This window comes from Haemaphysalis longicornis, unplaced genomic scaffold, assembly GCF_048455015.1.
Source record: "Haemaphysalis longicornis isolate Haplotype H1 unplaced genomic scaffold, Haemaphysalis longicornis Haplotype H1 scaffold_9, whole genome shotgun sequence".
Classification (NCBI taxonomy): Eukaryota; Metazoa; Arthropoda; class Arachnida; order Ixodida; family Ixodidae; genus Haemaphysalis; species Haemaphysalis longicornis.
The window spans coordinates 122,500,882-122,514,765 of NW_027526460.1; the positions used below are offsets into that span (position 1 = coordinate 122,500,882).

A 13,884-nucleotide genomic window follows, 5' to 3' on the forward strand; every position below is an offset into this window, starting at 1 on the left:
CTAGGTATGTTTTTGCGAACGGCGATGGACCAAGCTCAAGTTTAAAACGTTCTGCATTTAAAACGCACGAGGAGCAGAAGTGCTTCGTTTGCTTTTATTGCGCTTACTTTTACCCGCTTTGCTGCATCTTAAATAAGAACGATTTACCACGCCTCTATCGCTATGTCTCACTCTTTGCACGTCGTAGCGACACTTTGTATAGTATAAGAAGCAGTTTAGTGCCATTGTGCACTATGCTAGCTGTTCTTGCTTGACGTGGGAACTGCTGCTCTCGCAGACGTTGGCAACAGTATTCACCACGCAGTAGTCCACTGATGCAGCCGAACCATTAAACTTGGTATGGCAGTGCCAACTTACCGTCCACCTTTTCCTGAACCCCAGTATTTTCTGTTACAAGGACTCGAACGCTTCCTGTAAATGATTGCACTCTTTCCTTCAAATCAAATCAAATGAAATCTTTTTACTTCCTGAAGAAATTCTGGGCGGTTCCCCGACTAAATGCTGTGAATCAACTTTACTAAGAACAGGGAAACGTTCCATTACACAGCAGACAGCGTAAACACATCAGTGTGTAGTGCTTGATAACAAGCCGGCATGAAACACACAGGAACGAAAAAAAGAAAAAAGGTAAAAATATGTAATGAACACTAAAATAAAAAAAACTGAGTAAACCTAGGTTAAACATACAAAAGAGTTAAAATATATACACATACCTATTTATATATATATATATATATATATAGTAAGGAAATGAGGGGCTCGTTGAGGAAATACAGAAAGATAGGTCAGCAGTCTACAACGCCAAAGGAAGCATAGGGGTGTGGTTAGGCTCTTTTCTTTTTCACTACGGTTAATTAAGTAAACATTTTTTTAATTATACATAAGAAAGAAAGAAAGAAAAACACGCGCCCAGAGTGGGGACCGAACCCACGCCTTTCGATTACATGTCGAACGCCTTACCAATTCGGCTATCTGGGCGACTGTGTTCTCCTTCACTTTCTGGGCTATTTATATTTACTAGAAGTGTATCTGACGCTTGAGGGTGGTAGCCAGCGCCACTCTGACTACACGGGGAGAAGGGGACCTTCTTTTCAACCCCCGTGGCGTGACTCAAACGTCTACAGCCTGTCATGAGCGGGTTACTGGCGGGAAGCCCTCTTATGCTACCTAGGCATCAAGGCTGCCAGAACCGAGACCCTCGTTAGGCTTTCGCAGAATAATATAGTAAGTGAATGAGGGGCTCGTTGAGGAAATACAGAAAGATAGGACAGCAGTCTACAACGCCAAAGGAGGCATAGGGGTGTGGTTAGGCTCTTTTCTTTTTCACTACGGTTAATTAGGTAAACATTTTTTTAATTATGCATAAGAAAGAAAGAAAGAAAAACACGCGCCCAGAGTGGGGACCGAACCCACGCCTTTCGAACCCTGTATATATAGATATATATATATATATATATATATATATATATATATATATATATATATATATATATATATATATATATATATATATATATATATACAGGGACACATATCAGCGTTATTCACAACAGTGCTATTTTCAACATCAACACAGCTTAACACAATGCTAGAGAAAATACACAACGAGATGTAATCATATCATCACAGCAATATATAATGCCATAAAATGCAGACGTGCAAAATTTTTTTTTGCAATGAAGTGGATGGATGTAAATATAAAAAAATGCGGTATTAATATTTTACGGAACAGCACAATAAGCTCACATTTTCTGCATACGATTGGGTGATTGTATCTGTTTAATATGCATGATACGTTATGAGCCAGGCACTGTAATTTATAATTGCTATGAAAATATGGCACAAACCACATATCCCTGTCTCTGATGTGTATAGAAACTTCGCGACAATTTAGTAAAGCAAGTTGCTTTATGAATGTGGTGACAGTGGGCGGTGAAAAATAGATTGTATGTAAAAGTCTGTAGTCATAGGTGTTGGCTAGGCGGATAACGTTAAAGGCGGAGAATACCTCCTTTGTGCTGCACACGTAATCTAGATTTCCAATTGAACCGATAACTTTTTTCTGCTTTGCAAGAAGTCTGTTTATATTGATTTTGGTTGTTGTTGCCGAAAGTAGGCAGCAGTAATTCACATGGGACATGAATAAGGCATAATATATTTGAAGCTGAATTTTTTGAGGCAATAATGAGTGGCAGCGCGATAAAATTCCCGTGATTGAGGAGAGCTTTTTGCAAAGGTAATCAACATGGGCATTCTAATTCAAATTGTAGAAAAGTATACTCCTAATATTTTATGTTCTGGTACTATTTCTACAGTCTGCTGCAAAAAAGGTATAATATCATGGTGTGGAAGTTTTATTTCTAGAGCGGAATATAATGGCTTTCGTTTTACTTGTATTGACTTTTATTTTATTCCTATACACCGGGTGGATAATTGAGTAAGAACTTCATTACATTGAAGTATTGCAGCATTTACATCTTTTCCAGATAGAAGGATAATGGTGTCATCAGCATATATAATACATTTTACAGCAGAGTATATAATTGCCATGTCGTTTATATATGCATTGAAAAGAAGGGGACCTAGAATACTACCCGGCGGCACACCACATGATATTGGCAATAAGTTGATTTAACACTATTTATATCAACAGATTGCGTTCTACCTTGCAAATATGACTGTAGTAATTTCAAAGGGTTTCCGCGGATGCCATAACTCTGGAGTGTTTCAATAAAAATTTTACGATCGAGGGAATCAAATGCGTTTGATAAATCAATAAAAATTGCAATGGTAAACATATTTTGCTCGATGTTCTAGACAATGTGTTCTTTGAGTGCTAGTAATGCCGTTTCAGCACTAAAACCAAATTGGGAAGTCGTTATTATATATTTTTATCGAAAAACGTTGTTATTCTACAAGATAATAATTTCTCGAGACCGTTTAAGATAACGGGAAACGCAGATATCGATGTGTATTTGGACGGGAAGTTTAGGTTTACGTTTATAAATATCCAGGAAACCCACGCAATTTTTATTGCGTCAGGGGAGACACCGTAATCAAATGCTAAGTTAAAAATGTGTACTAGAACAGGCACAATAAAATCTATAGGGTACTTCACGGCTGTTACTTGAACATTTTCAATACCCAACTCTCGACTATTCTGTAAGGCTCTAAATGTCTGGAACACCTCACGTTCGCCAGTCAGGGCAGGGAAAAGGCTTTCAGGAAGGCAACGCAATCCAGTTGATGTTTGCGATGGAAACTTTTAGTGCGCCGAAATGCTGCCCAGCAAGTAGTTAATAAAGTACTTAGCAAGCTCAGGACCTTTTATTTCAGCGTGGTTAGCTGTTATCATTTTTGGAACATCTATTGTTCTTTGTCGGACAAGAACTCTGTTTGTTGCCTTCCACGTAGCATCAGGGCGTTGCCGTGCTGTATTTTCAAATACCTGCCGATAGAAAGTGGCCTCCGAATGCCACGGTTCCGAATTCAACTGATTGCAAAGCTTTTTGAAGTCCTTCAGCCCTTTTTCCGAACGCGCGCGAAGGAAAAAATGGAACTGACGATTTTTGTTTTTTATCAAACGAGCGTCTTCTGGCGTAACACAAGGTTTTCGAGTTTTCTTAGAAGGTGTTCGTGACTTCAGTGGAAAGTGGGCTGAGTAAATACGGATAAATATTTAAATGAACTCGGCGTAGGCATCTTTCACACTTGTTTTACTGAACACGGAAGACCAGTCGCTGTTCGTAATGCCATACTCGAACGAGTCTAACGCGCGTTGGTTACAGTCTGAAAAACAATAGGCTGATCATTTTCAATATGCTCTGTACCATTTGTGCATATTACAAAAGCTGGGCAGTGGTTACTGAGGTCCGCTACGAGGGTGCCAGTACTAATTACACGCGTCTCCACATTTGTCACAAAAAGATCCAAAGCGGCTGCTGTGGCGCTTGTAATTCTGGTAGGAGTCGTAATCATATTTACAAAACCCGACGAGTCCAGTGTTTCACTGAACTGACGAACATCCCCATTTCTCTATCAAATGTTGAGAATAAAGTTACCAGCATAAATAGATGTAGGTTATTCTTGCAAACATATTCTAACAGTTTATCATACGCGCCAAGAAACTCTGTTATATTTCCATACGGTGGCTGATAGAGTACCGAGGTTATTTCATTTTTGCTACGCAGAGTCAATAGTGCATAGTCAGAGTTTGTGTAAGCGAATTCAGGCAATATGTCGTACAGCTTTCCTTTAGTGTAAATTGCAACTCCGCCTCCTCCTCCGTCCACTAGTACGGTTCAGTAAAAACCTCCGGTAACCAGGTAAATATAGCGCGTTGTTTTTATCTTAATACCAAGTTTCAGTTACCGTTGTGGTACTGAATTCGAAAGAAAATTGGTAGGTAAAAAAGCATTGTGATCCACTTTTTGTAAAAGTGAGCGTGAATTTATGCGCAGATAGGATTGAAACAATTTATTTACTGGTTTTAGATTTCCTGGTGATATTACTTCTTTATATTCTATTTTTCTTACGAAAGTCAGCAACAGGAAAGACGCGCTGCTGCCTAGTGCGTACCAACTGCACTCTGAGCGCTGGCTGGTGGCGTGACAGACACACTGCTGTCTTGTCTAGGAGCGATCTTGCTTAGGTCTTTCTTGCAGGAAATTTGTACGGCTGGCGCGTTGTTGAATTACTTTGCAAAAAAACTTTCCGTTGTAGGACCATGCCGTCTTCCATTTACTCTCGTACTTCCGCTCAACAGCCGTGTCTGCAAATACGTCTTCGTGTCTGCAAATATTCTAATGGCTCTAGCTTTCGCTAACCCGGAGCGGCACTTTCGGGATTTCTTCGTGGCAGTAGATCTGTTTTCAGTTTAAACTGTGCTTTTGGAGAAATGTATTTTAAAGTGGCATCCGAATGCAGCTATTGCTGACAAAAATGCAATCCGGCCAAGAACGGCTACGCAGTTCTTACGGCGTCATGGTAGAGCTCAAAGAATGCCAAGACTGGGAAACAGAGAAAAACATTTTGAGCAAATGTATCTGGTGGGCATGGAGCAGCAACAAAGGACAAGCGAGCGCTTAGCATAACGTGCGCTCCCGTGTACACCCTGCTGTTGGTCAAGACACTAGACACTGTGCTTAGAAAAACACAATCGGCGTTGTCACTAACCCACTTAGCTCACCGTGCCTACAATATCAGGGCTCAGCAAAATTTCACTGCAAAAGAGCAACAATGTACTCACGACTATATCGTACAGGCCTTCCTGCTTGCTTGCAAAAACGACACCCCACACCCAGCCAGGTCGCTTTCGTTGTCTTCGCTGCCGTCTTCTGATTAGTGCCTTCGCTACTCGCGTAGCGAGCAGCAACAGAAGGGTGCGATCCAGGGTTGCCTGCGTTTTTCCGAGATTAACCAGGATAAACGGAAGCAGACCATAGAAGAGCATGAGGTGAAACTAGAGTGCGAATCAGACAGCGAACAACACACTACAGGTTCGGCTAGTTCGCTCGGCTTGTGGCTTGACTTTGCTCCAGTGTGTACATGGTGTCGCATCGACACCGAGTTGCTCGCCCTCGACATCGAGTTGCTCGCCCTCCTCCTTCACACGCAGCTCGTACCGCATGTGCGCGCGAACGCGTAGAATCTAGCGCGCCGGCGCGTTCATGTAGTTACCGCTTAGGCCAGCGCTTCTAAGAACTGTCTGAATTTAAATCCACACCTGGTTTTTAAAGTAAAGGTATAAAATTGTACTCCTTCTTTATGGTGGATTTGTGCATTTCCTTATCAAAAACCATTCCTTTTTTGTTAAATTGGCAAGTAAACGTTTTGATACAAAGGAAGCCCAGTTTCCCCCATGCGACCTGGGTCCAGAAATCATACAAAAGCATTTCGGAAGCCCAATCTGTCTATCGGGAAATGCACAATTTCTATGACAGGACGCTACCAGTCCCACAAGGAAAGCTTCCACTTTAAAAAAAAAATCCCCGCATTTCCCCCGGGGGAAGAATGTGAAAGTGCGAATGCACGAGTTGAATTTGCGCGGTTCGGTAATGTTCGCGAAAGAGAGATCACACACACACACAACTACAAAGAAAGAAAGATGCATTTATTCACAGACACTTTTTTGTGTTGTCGTTGTACTTGATTGCTAGAGCGGATCTCAGCTTTGAAATTTCGTGTCAGTTCTCCTTTAAGCGGGTGCATTAGCCCTTCTCACGCCCGATTCCTGGCCAATCCCCCACGTGGGTATGTGCCATGTCAGCGGCCAGGCAGCGCGCGCCCATCTCCCCCCGTTGCCAAGGAAGACGAGGAGATTCCTGGCCAATCCCCCACGTGGGTATGCTATGCGGACATCGCCGGTGGACGCAGGTTCAGGGTCGCTTAAGAAGTGCATTCGCACTTAATAAAGCAGTTACACTGAAACTGACAGCTGTCAGGTATGGGGGCACTCATTTGCCAAGGCGGCAGTGGAGGTCCTTTAGTAAGTAGTTTGAGCATAATCATGGCATTTATAGCAAAAGTGTTCACTAGTAAGTGCTGCAGCCCATTACAGGCTCTAAAAAGGCAATAGGTTTACTTTTAAATATCCTTGGGAAATTAATACATTAATTCATGCTTGTGTTCCTTGTTTGTAGTACTGTCTAGTTTTTTATCACGGAAGTTTGCTATTCAGCATAAGAAAAAAACTTAAATATACAGACACACTCCGATTCCCGAAGGAATGGGAGTAGGGGGCATGATGTGAACCTATTAGAGAATCCATGAAATGTGGTGGAAGTCCGGGATGCGGGCTGCAGGAGGCGGTGTGCACAAGGCGTAGGCTTCACAGGGCAGGCCAGCTTTAGACCAAATGATCTGCTGTAGCCTGGTTAACAGGAGCGGCGCAAAAGGGGCACGTGGAGTTAAAGGGGGATCGTACTGAGGTGGTCAGGACGTCGTCACAGCCGGCGTGAGAGCGACTCTCAGGCGAAGACGTCGGAGCAAGACCTCATCATGGCCAGTCAACCCGCAATGGAGATCCGTAGTGCGCCAGCATATGAGAGCGCGTGCTGTGCGCCGTAGACGTTCTTTTTCTCTGGGAAGGCGAACAGCGTTTGTCGATAGTGCAAGAGGAGCTGTATATTGCACACGACCGGGGTGTGTACCGGCATCTGTAGCCTGCATCATGGGGTGGCAGTTCCGTTGGCGCCATGACACGCGAACACGGCGTGGGTAAGTGTCCACTATCTTCTGAATTCTAATGAGCAGTTCGTTGGATGTAAGCTTTACGAAGCTCTCGTACAGCTGCCGATGCATCATTGCAAATTGTACACTGTGTGAAGCCTGGTTGATTATTAAAGATGTGTGTAGCCGAGCATCCTGCACTGCAAGGAGTGCTTCCAGCGTTGATTGCCAGTTCTCTGTTATAATGTGAGTGCTGGTCACTGGATCGGGAGCAACAGTTGGACAAAGTAGAGCGGTATGAAGGAAGCAGCATCCTTCGTGGGAACGGTGCTGCGCAGAAACCACCATAATATTTTTGCATATGAGTATGGTGTGGATTTGGCGCAAGCGGTTAGACATCGGTTTTGTAACGCAAGGGACTCCTGATCGATCGTGACCAGCTGACTTGGAGAGCTGAGGATGGTATGGCATAAACTTGCAACGAAGGATCGAGGACTCGTTGAAGGTGGTGTGGACGAGAGGGCGTCGGGCTAGAGTAGACGTGTGACATACCGGTCGTGAAAGATTTTAATTAGAAAGTACCGAGGAGAGCGAGTGTGTTCGCCTCTGAAGTAGGTTAGTCGATACCGTATTGTATGAGTAAGAGGACGCCGTGAAAATAATGATATTGAGAGAATGTGGGGAAGTGCCAAAGAAGATGACGGAAATTTCTGTAGGTAACGAAAATCTTCACGCGAGTTGTAGAGGCCGGCTTGAAATTTGCTGACGAAAATTTCGGCAGAACCTGGAGGGGCAGGAAGGAACTGTGGCAACTCAGAAGCGGGATGGTGAAATCCCTCCAGATTGATTTATACTAGGACAAAGAGGGTGAAAGTCTCTCCCTGCGTTTTTTCTTCCTTTGAATGCTGCCAGTACATGCAGAAAATGTGCTGATTGCTCTTTTGAAGTGATTTAGAATTTTGACAATGACTTAAGCCTATGAAATGTAAAATATATTTATTGTTCATCTTCCTCCACCTGAAATGTAAAAACAGAATTCGTTATTAAAAATTAAACTGCCAGTTGTGAAATTGTATAATTGATGAATGTTTTAGAGAAGCGTGTTGCTAGATCCCTTAGTGAATTTTGTTATTATTTACAAATAACGTCAGCATTTTTGGTGCTTTATTAGTTTTTTGCACCAGAAAATTCGGGTGGCTTCTGACCTAAGCCTGGAGGCAAAGAAAGGTGATAGGTATGAGGGAGGCTTGACTCACAGACTGCCTGCAGAAATTTTTTAATTGGCTGCATGTCTCAACCCGCACTGTACCTTCTTCGCCAAGTAAGAAGACTACCAGAAATAATATCATCTGGTCACCCGGCCACCAGTACCTCCAAGGGAACGAGGCGGCACACGCCGCTGCCCGTACTCATACAAAACGGGCCGTTACCTCACAGGGAGAAACCAACGACCGAACTGCTACAAAGCCAGCACCACTCCACACGTACAGCGAAATCCTATCTGACTACAAAAATGACCGCCGTCGCTTCCCGCCACCTCATTTACAATTAACGCGCGACGAAGAAACCACTTTCCGGCGCCTAATTTGTATCCCCATAACACTAATAATTGCTATGTACCCCACCCAATACCCTGCCATCTGTAGCTTCTGCCCTGTTGCTGGTACACTATACTACGTGGCATGGGAGTGCCAACGGGCCCCCACTCTTATCCCGAATCCCAACCCTACCTATGAGCAGTGGGTCGAGCAGCTGACCAGCTCCGAGCTCTCGGACCAGCGCCGACCGGTGGAATGGGCCCGGACGGCCAGCCAGCTCCAAGGCATCTTGGAATAAGGATGCCTCTCACTGGGTGGATGACCTACGAACATCCTCCTGCTCACCAGTATAATTAATGTTTGTCTCTCTCTCTATCTCGGTTTAGAGCTACTACGTGCTGCCTGCCAATGCTCGTCCGAAATAAATGAAGGAAATGGGTCACTGAAGCAGTCCCGCATACAAATGGGACACGGCTCTTTCGTTACATTAATTTTCGTACTGGGGCGGTACATTGATTTTCGTACTGGGCCGATTGCTAATTGGTAATAGGGTAGTTCGCAACAGGGAACCATTCGTCAAAGGCAGCTTCGTGGAATGGTAAAGTAGAGCATATGCATGACAATGTAAATGCGCACCAGTTTCTTTTTATTTTTTTAAGTCCATATGAGCCTCATATAAGTAGATAGGGTGTGTAACGATTCAAACGAAGGAACCGCGGGAGGCAGGTCACACATTTAGGGAAACGTCCAGGAACAAGGGCCGCGAAAAAAAACCTCTGCCCTCTCTTCACTGTTATGGCCGCTTTGTACCTCCTTAAATCCGACAGTAGGACGCGAAGATGTACAACGAGGCTTTTTAACTCTATACATTATTCACAAAGGATGGTGATAGTGATGTTGCATAATGCCAAAATATTTATTTTTCCGTACGGCTGTAGATCCGACGGACTTCAGCAATGAATGCCGGTAACTTTGGACCAGTATGTTGGACAAGTAGGTACCAGGTTAACGACCCCAGACAGACGAGTGAGTCAAGGGCGTACAACAAAATCTAGGCCCCACGAAAAACCTGCACCCCATTTTCATAGTTGCGGCCGGTTTGCTTGTTCGTGAGCGTTGCTTTGAGCCTATTTCCTTGACACCACATTAGAACAAAAAGATTTAGTATACCATCCGCAAACACAAGCAACTCGCAAAAAGCACGCTTACTACCCCGGGGCTTCCAACTGTGGTCAGGCTTTAAAAGAATTCCAACAGTGGCAACGTTGCGGGTAGGCGCCAGGAACACTTCGTTTTCGGTTACAAAAGTTGGAATGTTAAATGTTTCTTCATGGCTAATTTTGTTAGAATTCATTATTGATTTATTGCAAACGGTGTGGTCGAGTATTGAGGTAACGACGGAGGAAATTACTTATCATTACAAACCACTTTATGCAGCGAATACAAGGGATACTGAGTGCGGCCTTATCGCCTCTTGCGCACTTCTAGAACACACCAAGGCACAAATTTTCTTCCGACTGATGATTTTTCCTCACTGACAAACTGTCCTATGACGAATGATCAGATGTTACCAAAGGGGCTATTACAAGCCAGTCAACAATGAAACGCCATGTGGATAGTGACGGGCCCGTACCCTTACAATTGTTGGCTTTGGGCACTGTGAAGGAGTGCTTGAAGGGCTCCCACTCGTGTACTACACATTTTTCCTGTTTTAATATAGTTATAATACTTTAGTTACACATAGAGGTATATTTTGTGCCCTATTGTCAAGGATGCTGACGTGTCAGTAATGTGATTTGTGTATATCGTTTATGCTGTGTAGTTGTGGGTATTTTCCGGCCGCTTGATGGAGAACTTACCACACGGGGCACCTTGAGCAATCTTGGTCACGGTATTGGTGACACCACGGAACCCGAGCCCCCCACATAAGCTGTGACCTACCGTGGTGATGTGGTTCATGGTGATGGGTAAGAAACCAAAAACGGTGGCTGTCGGAGCCCAGGTCAAGCTCCGGCGGACGGGCCCCCCCGGCGGAGCCGCCTGTTTTCCAGGCAGGGGGCTCCGAGATCTCTTTCGGTATCAGGGTAACCCGAGCGAAAAAAGTACCCCCGTCCCCTGCTTTTAAACTATGCTATATGGTATTTTCTTAACCCCCCCCCCCCAACGTGATGGGTCACTGAAAAGGGGCCGCACCGAAGTATCTGTTCCCGCTTGGCAATCCTTATATTTCTCTGAACCTGATCATTACACTCGATTTCTTGTGATGGAATCGCTCAGTCCATCCCACCCTCTTGCTTCGCAGTCAGTCTTATTGATCGAAAAATATCTTGAAGCCAGTATAGGAAGATCGTATAAGGCCATAAAACGAAGGACTGGTCTACTCCTCATCGACGTAAATGACAAGCAGCAGTCCACAAAGCTTCTAGCTCAGACTAGAATGGCTGATCTCGAGATCAGGGTCACACCCCATTGGAGCCTGAACAGCTCGCAGGGCGTGATATCCGAGCCAGATCATCTCAAAGCAACGGATGCGGATCTCCTAGCGGGCTTGCAGGATCATGACGTCACTGCCGTGGGAAGCATCAACATCCGCAGAGACGACAAGAAGATTCCCACCAAGCACATCATCTTGTCTTTTGACCGCGCAGTTCTTCCACAACATATTAATGCCGGCTTTATCCGGTGCTCTATTCGTCCGTACATGCCGAACCCACGGCGCTGTTTTAAGTGCCAGCGGTTCGGGCACGGTACCAACTCTTGTCGTGGTCGAACACCTTGTGCAAAATGCGCGGCGCAAGATCCGAGCGACAATTGTCCATACGACGCCCTCACTTGTGTAAACTGCCGTGGACCACATGCGGCGTATTCCCGTAAATGTGAAAAATTTCAACTCAAGAAAATTATACACTTGAAAGAGAGCTGAAACACAATAATGTCTGTTATCCCTGAAGTACCCGCGCGTAAGAATTCAACGCGCGAACGAAGAAAATAACAAAAGCGAAGCCATGCAGGGAGGGTCCAACGGAAGACGGGTGATCCAGGAGAGGCAGCCGGCGGGGGTCGGGAAAGAGCGAATTAAAAATTTCAAGTTTCGGAGTGTTCCACGCACACACACACCTGGCTGGCGCCGCATCTTTTGAAAGTGCTACGAGTTGTGCCGCGCCACCGCCAGATGGCGCAACGGGTCCCGCGACCGAGAGAAGACGCAGTGAAACATCCCCCTCGCGAGGGGCACGATCAAATGCAGATCATTTCCGGGGGCGCACGTAGTTAAGTTGTTTGCGTTACGTTAATGTTGTTGCACTTGTGGCAACTGCTGACGAGCGCTCTCTCGTCAGCAATTTGAATGAGTCAACACTATAAGGCGCGTTCGTAGCGTCCCATTCTGTGCAGGTCAAAGAGCTTCTGCTTCTACACTCTTGAATACTGTAGACATTACAACATTACCCTGCACGGACATAAAGCCACACATTAGACAACAGCTGCGCACACCATGACAAACGCACTGTAGTGAAAATACAGGCAAGTTACACGTAATAAAGCCATTCTTGGGACCATACACTATCGACACACGAAGCAGATACACCGAAGCTGCACTTGCTAGGCTACGGATAGGGCACACGCATGTCACACACTCGTATCTGCTCACAGGGTCTTAAAAACCTGTGTGTAGCTGGCGCGGAGAGGCCCTATCCGTAGATAACATACTCATTCAATTCAAGGCCCTTGACACAACATGGGATAAACAATTCAGAGAACTCTGGAGACAACGGATTTCGCTGCACCCATCATTGTTTCTGGGTGATGATGCCATGGTTTCTCTAAAACGCATGTTTAAGTATTCGTCAGACGTTAAGTTTTTAAACCTAATTTCCTACCATGCATAATCAAATCTGGCAATATACACCAGCCACCACCATTATCTTTATATATTTTACGATGTCCGGTTTACACGTTTTTATACCTTCCTTTTTGTGGTAATCACTTCTCTTCAACCAATAAATAACTTGTTCTCTGGCGCTGTTTGCCCTCATTGGCCTTGCACCATTAAACACTAACCGTCATCAACATCATTGATGCAGAAGTGGCTGGGCTGGAAGTCGTAAAAATGTTTGAAAATCGGTATGGGCCTCCTCAGGGCACGCACGAATTGCAGCGTAGATGTTTTTGTCTAACGGCGCCACTGACGATTTTGAGAAATTGCCGTGCTGGCGATCAAACGTAAATATTTTGCAATAACTAACGTAAGGGCGAATGTGAGGGGGCTCAAAAAATTGCTCAAAACGTTTGAAGCACACTAAGCAGAACTGCTAAAATTTGGTTAGTTCGTGTTACGAATGTGACGACGAAAACTAACATTACTTACTTTTAGTGGTAAAATCCTTGAAAATGTCCTCCAACCCTCGCGGTCGCACTGCAGAACGGCCGTTAACAGATGAGGGGGGTGTTTCTTCAATATGTTTAATATTTGCTGCGATAACGATTGTTGAGATGACCATAAATACCATCATTCCTAACCAGGCAGCCATTTTCATCTTCAAAACTCTCTGATGATGTGAAGTGTACGAGCGTATTCTTAAAACTCTCGCATATGTTTGCGTGGCAATATAGATTTATATTCACGCTTCAGCTGTTTGCGCCGACTCCTTTGAGAAAACTAGGCTTTTCATTAATTCACAATAGCACATATCAAGCCTTTTAATCTCAAAGCTCCATGAAGAGCGTCTTCTCTTCATTTACATAGTCGTTGCTAGCGTTATTCGGTATTTCAAAGTGATATAGACCTTTAACGGGGTCTTCTTGGTGTCATAACTGGTGTACGGACCGTTCGACGAAAGAAAATTTGTAAAAGGCAATTTAGCATTACTGGAATTCCTAAAGCTACACTGAGGTGATTTGTTAACATTGCGGAATTACTGGCGGAAATTGTAGTCCGGAGTCCATAAGCCATGTTTAGACCACTCTGAGTGCGTTTACGCGAACTTATTTAGTAGAAAAATATAATTCGACAATGATGTCCCCTCTCTGCATCCTTGCCGCTTTTCTTTGGCGTTTTCGTGTAACGTCAGGAGGAAATGACTTGGCTTGACGGCGCTACTGCACGGCTCGCCGACCTTCCGACAGAGTATGGTCCCTCAGGACCATAGACAGAGTCAGTCGGCACAGCGTTTAGTCC

General features: G+C 44.6%; 1 non-coding gene across 1 annotated transcript; it reads right to left on the minus strand.

Annotated features, from left to right (window-relative positions):
• Nucleotides 1-906: 906 nt before the first annotated feature.
• On the minus strand, nucleotides 907-978 carry Trnat-ugu (transfer RNA threonine (anticodon UGU)). The gene has a single exon. It is a non-coding gene; the product is annotated as a tRNA-Thr (tRNA).
• Nucleotides 979-13,884: the final 12,906 nt, after the last annotated feature.